This window comes from Salarias fasciatus, chromosome 6 (genome assembly GCF_902148845.1).
Source record: "Salarias fasciatus chromosome 6, fSalaFa1.1, whole genome shotgun sequence".
Lineage (NCBI taxonomy): Eukaryota > Metazoa > Chordata > Actinopteri > Blenniiformes > Blenniidae > Salarias > Salarias fasciatus.
This window is the reverse complement of record NC_043750.1, coordinates 15,219,853-15,228,709: the sequence shown is the minus strand read 5'-3', so window position 1 is coordinate 15,228,709 and position 8,857 is coordinate 15,219,853.

The following is an 8,857-nucleotide window of genomic DNA, read 5'->3' as shown; positions in this document are numbered from 1 at the left end:
GGACAGAGAGGAGAGTCTTACCGGCTGCTGACGGGTGACAGTTTTGTGTTAAAAGTTCAGCGGTGCACAGGGACTGGGAACTGACAAAGTACCGACTGTGTTTTACAGCTGTGGAGTTAATGTGGTGCACCTAAAGCTGGCTACGGTCATGGTCCACCAGTATAGGTGATTTCACTTAATCTGCCTAATTAAAGCTCCACTTAGGACTAAGTGCTCTGGACGTGATCTGCACGGCTGATCTTTAATGTTCACTTTACTGCCTGCGTTATGGGGGGAATATTCTCCTCCTTCAGGCAAAAATTAAGTGTTTTCAAAGAAAATATTTTGATATGTCACAGAAGGAAAAACACTGTAAATAACAGAAATCAGCATTAAACTTCATTTCCATTTCCGGTTGCGATCTTCAGTCATGGAGGCACGTTTTGTTGCTGTTCCTATGGGGTGGAAAATGCTGACATGAGTGAGAAGCTCACTGTTGACATTAATGTTCGCCAATTAGCTTAAAGAGACGACTGTCCCTCATCGTGCTGCCATGCAAGGCAACTTCTGATGCTGTTTGGACAGAACTTTGCTGGAGCTGGATCACAGCTGACCTCTACTGCACTTGTGTGTCAGAAAGAAAGGCAGACAAGACAGCGAGCAGAAGGTGCAGCAGCAGTTTTAAGAGAAAAAAAATCTAACGATGCCAATTATTACATAAGTCACTGTCGATTTTGATAGTCAACTTATCTCGGTAGCCCTAGCATCACTGTAGCTACACAGGGTGAAACTACCATGCAACTCTGGAAAACACTGTGCCAATGGAGCTGTGGCGCTTGGTCAGCACAAGCATCGGCAACAAAAATACTGTCACAGAATTCTGAAGTCAAGTTAGCATTAATTTCTATTTCTGAAGCAAGAAATCTCACAAGCTTCAGTACACACTATTTGAATCAGACTGCTGACTGAAAAGTCTTCATCTAGAGTTTGAAAAAGTAGAATGATATTTTTTTCTTCAACTTCTGTGTTTATTAAAAAAAAAAAAAACAACAAAAAACATTGAGAATTGTTTGAGTAATGATATCTGCTGCTATTGGGCCACTTTCATTAAGTTCAAAGTCAACACAGCATCGATCAAAAAATTATAGAGCTCCTCATGTTCCTGTTTGAACAATTAAGCTTTACAGCAGGGCCTCGAGGTCCGGTGTCCTGCATGTTTTTGGCCTCACATGACTTCAACACACCGCAATCTACTGTTGACATCATTATCATGTTTCTAAAAAAAAAAAAAATTTAAAAAGCACAGTTTACTTATTTTATTTAACCAGGAATACCCCATTAAGATTAAAAACCTCTTTTTCAACAGAGTCCTAGGACTTAGAACAATCAGGTGTGTTGCAACAGTGAGAGACCAAAACATGCAGGCCAGCGGACCTCAAGGACCTGGATTGAGAAGACCTGCTTTAAAGAGATACTGATTTCCACTATTACCAGAACTTTATTCCTGTCCAGTGTACTTCATATACTGAAAATATTGTCTTTCCTTAATTTGCTGGCTAATTAGCGTGACATGAACCTTATGTAGAGTCGAAGGACTAAGGAAAATGCTGTAATTGGTATAATTATTACAAGAGAAAAATAGACAATCATATTAGGGCTGCAGCCATGGATTCTTTTTAAAGTCAAGTATTCTACTGGATATTTCAGTAATAAATCGGGGATGTAATCAGATAACACACAATGCACAACATTCTTGTCTTTTTTAAGTTGGAAATGGAACTCTTGACATTTTTGCAGATGCTCTCCGCTCTCGACCACAGCACCAACTTGTTTAACTCTGCCTTGTGTGTCTGTGTTGACAATCTTTGTAGAACATGATCCCAAGGGTAGGAACGCAAGTGATTGCTTAGCGAAGAATATATTTTGTCATCGAATTGCTTGATTTCCCTTGGTCATCACAGCAGCTCTAAAGTATGCAGAATGAACATTTGAACATACATTCAAACTCGTTGTCTTTATGGTAAATCTTTGACTTTGTTTCACTGAATATGTATACACCATGACCAGACTGTCAAAAGTGTTCAAATCATTTCAGTTCATGTATATTAAATCTAAAACTTTAAAATTGCAGGAGTCAACCCGGACTGACATAATACTCTCATACTTTTAACTGGATGAAAATTGTAAAATCCAATAATCTCCAACATCAATTTAACACGGTGAGTTCAAGAGCAAAAATTGTAAACAGTCTGTATAGCTATTGGTTAAGTGATGCATTTGTCTGATCTGAAGTTACTCTGTAACTGTATTGGTCAACCATTTAAAAAAAAAAAATCTTGTTGAAACTATTCTCAAATAGCAAATGTCACTCCTCCAAGATCATTACATGTCAATATTTATGGTATCTTTCTGATAATTTGAGGAATATTGGTTGTTATTTTTCGCTGGCAAAATAAAGATAATTCCAAGTCCATCTAAATGACAGGTCGTGATTTAAACTGTTCGTGACAGAGAAATGTTGTCACGCTGCTGTCTGCACATTGGAAAAGGTTCGCAGCATGTTTAGCCCAAAATGCTGTTTACATCAGGATGAAATGGAATGGTGACTGTTGTCAGGTGTGATCCCGTCACAAACGACGGATAAATGAGAGATCCCGGCATCACAAACTGACTAAACCACAGCTTTGTTTTGCTTTTCATCTCTGAGATGTTATGAGGACGTTAAAGAGAACACAAACAGCATAAAGTCAGAGAACAGATAGGAGAAAGAGAGACACACCCCTTCTTTCATGATAACGACACAAAACAGAGTACCGGTAGTAATGTGTATTTAAAGGAATCACCTCTCACTGAGGTTAGCCTGGTGGTAGCAGCAGTGAGCTACATGCTAACAAGCTAGTCGCTAGAGGCACAGATCAGCTCTTTGGGAAATTGGTGAACTGTTGCTAACATTTAACTCACCCTACAGCCTGAGCAGCTATGAGAGTGATCCTCGGAAGTGGTTATTTCACAATATCTCCACAAGTCGACAGTCAAAGGTTAGCTTATGCCTCTTTACTTTGCGCACGTGTTTGAGAGCAGCCGGTGGGATGTAAACAATGGAGCCAAACACCTCCAAATACCCGCCAAACACATCAATTACACACAAACTGGGCGAGCGAAGTGAAAGCTGAGGCTCTTTGTGTTTTATATGTGGTGTTTAGAAGATATTAGCTCACCGGTATCAACAAACAGGAGTTATAATAGCCAGGGTCGCTCCTCCTCATGCAGCCACGGGGTGACAGGAAAAGCACTTCCGGGTCTGTCACGTGGGGGGGAAAGGCTGGACCATGAAGGTTCAGCTTTCACACAGGGCTTCACAGAGTGGCATCCTGTCCTGAGCAACATGATAGATCTTTTCTGAATTGTACTGCTTTAGCTCGTTATAGTTACCAAATAAATATATTATCATGTGCATTTGCAGTTAATTGCACACAATCTCACTAAAATTCAATAAGAAACACAGCTTCCTTTGGGAATGTTTGAATGAATTAGAATATTATTTAATTACCAAGAGGAATTTTAATATATTTTGTGGAAAATCATCTTGACAGCATGCTCTCCTAAAACCACATGCAAAAGTTATTTAAAAAGTTAGAAATTAATTTGGACGTGGATGTTAAAATAACCTCACAGAATAACCGAGACATTTGAACGACTAGTTCTTCCAGAGAAGCACAATTATTAGAATCTCAGTTCTGACGTTATTATCTTAAAACTTTCTCAAGAAGCACATTTTATAAACTAAACTAATCACTTCATCCCCTTTGGGAAATTCCTTTAATCCACATCTACCCATCCTATTTCTAGGATGCGGTGGGCAGACACATGAGGGACTCTGGGGAGCTGATGGGGTCAAGGGTCTTTCTCAGGGATCTATGGTGGTGGCCTGTCTGCTGTGGGATTCCAACTTCCACTTCTCGAGCCTCGAGGTCACCATTTTCTCAAAACCTACAACGAAGAAACCACTGAGTCAGAAAAATACTCTGAAACTGATAATCAGGATGATCATTTTAGCTGGATTAAAACAGATTTATATGAAATCTTGTCTTCAAAGTCTTAGTCAGTGGGATGATTTATCAGGCTCCTACACTAAGATGCAACCTACCACAGATAAAATGCCTGTCAGTCATATTTATGATTGTTTTGAGCCTTTTTATGATATTTTTGTGTCTTGTTAGTTGTTTTGGAATATTTTGGGGGGGGATGTCACTTTGATTCAGTGTCCCTGGTTCAAGCACAGCAGAGCATCTTGCTGTTTATAAGCTACCTTTTTGGATCTCTGCTCTTTTGCAATCAATTCTGTACATTTTCATGCCTAAAAAGAACACTTTGAGAACAAAGATAAACTGCATAACAGTACTAGTGCTCTTTGGTTGTGCAAAATATTGTCAAGTTATCTTGGATATTCTTCATGCCTGAAACCACATTATTGTGAAGTCTCCCCTGATAATAAAATGTCATTATCAGTGTTGACAGTGAATAGTCAGCTCGGCTGCTCTTTAGTTCTGTGGCATCGTGTTTCTTTCTGAGGACAAAAGGTGCAGTATAGCCCCCATTCTGGTTTTCATACCACAGCCTATTCTTCCGCTAATGGTTGCTTCCTCAATAAAGCACAAATATTAGTTATCATGTGTCAGAATATATGTTGTGTATGCATGTATGCATGTATGTGTGTGTGTGTGTGTGTGTGTGTGTGTGTGTGTGTGTGTGTGTCTACTATGGACCTTCAGGCCTGCGCTATTATTACATGTTGATGGGAATGTAAATCTATATGTAAATGTAATTCAACAGTCTGGCTATCGCCATCAGTCATATTTATAACGTGTAGGATAGAGCAGAATTATGCCATCCCGGCTCCCGTGCAGACAGTGTAACATTAACATCCATCTTTTCCTCCCTTTCATATCATGAGAATAATTGTGAACTCTGTATATCCAACTACACTCGTTGCCGTCATAATAATAGTGAGCGAATGGCGTTATGATAGTGAATCAGAGGGTGAATGCCATCTGATTTCAGAGGTTTCTCCATGCGTGTCGTCATGGGAAAGGCCATCATGAAGTTGGATTGTTTCCCTCCAAAGGTTAGGCTTTACCTCATGTCACAACACTATCACCTCCTGCAGTTCATGTATACATTTAACACACACCCACACACAACCACACACACACACACACACACACACACACACACACACACACACACACACACACACACACACACACACACACACACACACACACATATTCAAAATCCTGTCTCCGCTTTGTTTTTGGGATGTGCGTATGTTGGGCCTCTGCCTCCGATGCTCCTCATATCTCTCTAAATTGGATGCAGGTTTGGGATGCCTCACTGCCTCAGTGAAATTGTGATGCGGCTGCCTGATTTTGGGTTCCATGCATTTGCTGGTCTTTACTATTATTATTTTAAAAATTGTAGAGTAGACTGGCTGAATGGAGGCGTCTGGTTCAGCGATTCATCTCCAGGCCAGTGGTGCCCAGACCAGTGGCGTGTTGAAGATGAATGGAAGGTCCGAGAGAGGGATTTAAAGTCCCCCGATTTCCAATCACACATTCCAGAGGGGATGGCTCTGCCTGATGAATGATCTTTATTGGGAAGAAGGAGTTAAAAGAAGCATGTCATTGCTCTCATTTGATGGTATTTGTATGTACCGTGGCAACTCTCTCTTCCATTTGTTGCCAGACGCTGCACCAACACTTTCGATAGAGTGCTTGATCAGAACAGGATTTCAGTCTGACACTCTGGCATATTGGCAATATTCTGCAACTGATGGCCATTTGTGAACAGAAATGCTTGTCTGAAGACTTGAAAAAGTCCCAGTTCTCCAGTATTTGTCTTCTCTGCTTGGCTTCATTGTGATGAAACACTCAGGATTTTAGAGAAACTGCACAAAATTCAGTGTAACACTCAGCTGTTGGTCGGTTTTGACCTGTGCGCTTGTCAAGAAAAGATGGGACATGCTTAAAAAGTGAAACGTTTAGTCAAACACCAGCTTGCAGGGCAATCTTTGTCAGCTGTTTTGAAATGTTGAACACAGTTAACCAGTGTGAGCATTTGAAAAAGGTGCATTGTTTCCTTTTGTGGTTGCTAACAACTAAAACAAAGGTTTTGTAGTGTTTGTTTGAAGAATAGCTGTCTCGTTTAACTGTGGAGTAGGAAAATGCTGTGGAAAATCATCTCCAGCCTCTCCTCAGATGACCAGATTAGCCGTAACTGTCTGTGTTGATGTATTTCAAGCTTTTATTGAAGTTCTATTTCCCTTTTCATTGTCGATCCTCGTACTGTATGCATGTAAAGACAACTTTAACACAACCACCTAGCCTGTAATAAAGCAGCCAGGGAGGAGGAATTTGCTCTAAGAAAAAAAAAGAAAAGAAAAAGACTTGCCCTGGATCAGCGCTTCTGAACAAAAATGGCTCCCATGCATCACCCATATGGGGCCCTCTGAGTGAACTTCATTCACATATTCTGTATGTACAGCATCTGTGCAGTCCCACCGCGGATGCTTTTCTCTCCCTACATCTCTCACGCTGTTGTATCACAGCAAGTTTCACATTTAGATGAAAGCAGGTGTTATATTTCCATTAATTCTTACAGACGCCACAGCATCGAGCAGCTTTTGCAGGATCGGAAACCAATGTATTTAGGGAGATTCAGCCGCTACTGGAGTTAATATGCCAAGTAGAGCATGCACTACTAATCAGCAGCAAAGCTCGAAAGCAGAAGAAAGAAATGATAAGGAACGACCAAAGGCGAATGATAACTCGTCATGAGGCCACGGCTTATAATTTACTTTCATCTAACAGAATCCTTTGTTTTTCCCTCAGTTCTGCTGAAGCTCAGTGAGGCCCTTCTTTCTGGACTCTTTCTGGCATCACTCAGTCACAAGTGACCTCTCCACGAGCTGGCAGATATGGATAAACTGGGCAGTGACATTATATGTAATTTTGTAATTCAGTATGTGACCAAAACCCTTCGGTGAGGAACGTTTTTGGATCGACTAGCAGATCAAACTATGAAGTCCTATAGTATCATATATCATTTCCAATGTAAAGTTTTCCTCATGGATTTTCAGAAACTCTGGCAACAGCTTGACTGATAGCTGAGATTATCTAACATGCTGTGATGGGCTATGAGTATTCTTCCAATGTGGGCCAACACGTTCCACTTAATGTGTTTTCGTCAGTGGATTTTAATCTGATGTTTAAAACCTTTGTTGTTGCAAGTCTTTGACAACTACACTTTTAAACAAAGTACATTCACGGTACAGGTGAAACACACACACACACACACACACACACACACACACACACACACACACACACACACACATACCACAAGAGACACTTTTTCTGAAGTCCTGTGATCAGCAGTCTGTTCGTGCTTTCAGTAAGAAAAAAAAAAAAAAATAACAAGAGAACAACCCTGACAACACCTTTTCAAACCGGACTTGGACCAAGTGACTTGTGTCTATGGGGATTAAATTTGTGAACAGCAGCTCTATACAACCTCTATACAACACACACACACACACACACACACACACACACACACACACACACACACACACACACACACACACACACTTCATCACCACCACACGATGCCACAACACCTCTTTCTCAGCTGCGAGTATAAAACCACATTGACAGGAGCCTTGTCCGCTCTTGTCCAATCGTCACGCTGAAATGTTTACCTTTACATACAAATGGCCGGGTGTCATGTTGTGTCACATAATGTTTCATGGACAAATAATGTGTCCCATTTCTCAATCCGCCCTGCAGCCGTTAAGCCCCCTTCTAGCCTCTATAGTCACAACAACACCCGAGCGCCAAGCCTGCAAAAAAAGGGGAACCTTGTGTCGCCACAGTGAAGTGCCACTCTGAATTAAATCCCAGGGATATAGAAGCAAGCTCAATCAGCACAGTGGCTCTGAACACTCTGAGAGCAGAGGCAAAGGTATGAGTACCGAAGGAAAGTTTTTATCCAAGTGCTCCTGTGGATTTCTCTGTCAAATGCAGCACTGGATCACATGTAGTGTTGCATCAAACTTTGACAGAGAAGTTTTGGATAAGTAATTCATTTAGAAAGTCTTGCTTTTTGTCACATGGACTTTTCAAAGTGAAACTAAAAAGGGCCCAAGCTTAGTGTGACACTGGAAATAGCAGCAAAGTTTTGATATGACAAAGTAGAAATCCTGATGAAGCAGCAAAAATGTATTTATGATTGTGAAAGAATGTATTAGTCCTGAACAGCTTTAAAAAAAAATAAAAAATAAAAATATGCAGTCTGCCTTAATATTCAGCTATTTTATTTTTAATCAAGTTTGAACTTTTGAAAAAACCAGAGTTTATACAGTAGAGAAAATATCCCAAATATGCAAGCTTAGCAAAAATATTTAAAAGTAAACTTGGAGCAGAAATGTAAACGTAGTTTACTTTGAAGTGAATCAAAATGCTGCAAAGGACCTTTGTATCTTCAGATAAGTTCATGAGTAACAAAGGAGAAACTCAACCTCCTTTTGGCCATGACTCCACTTGTGTACAGCAGCAAATATCAAACATTTTTAGCACTTTTTAACCTAACTGCTGGATTCCCTGAAGAGAATATGTGTAATACACATAATAGTCATAATATAAAAGGTTTTAAGGCTGCTTTAAAGCTGTAAAGTCTTCACATAATAATTAATAACAGGAAATATCACACTAAAACCTAAACACAATAAAATGGTTGTTTATAATTTTGATAACATTTCATTAATAACATTGTAAAAAGCAGAGATGGGGTTTTTTTTTTCTTCTTTTTTTTGGTTCCT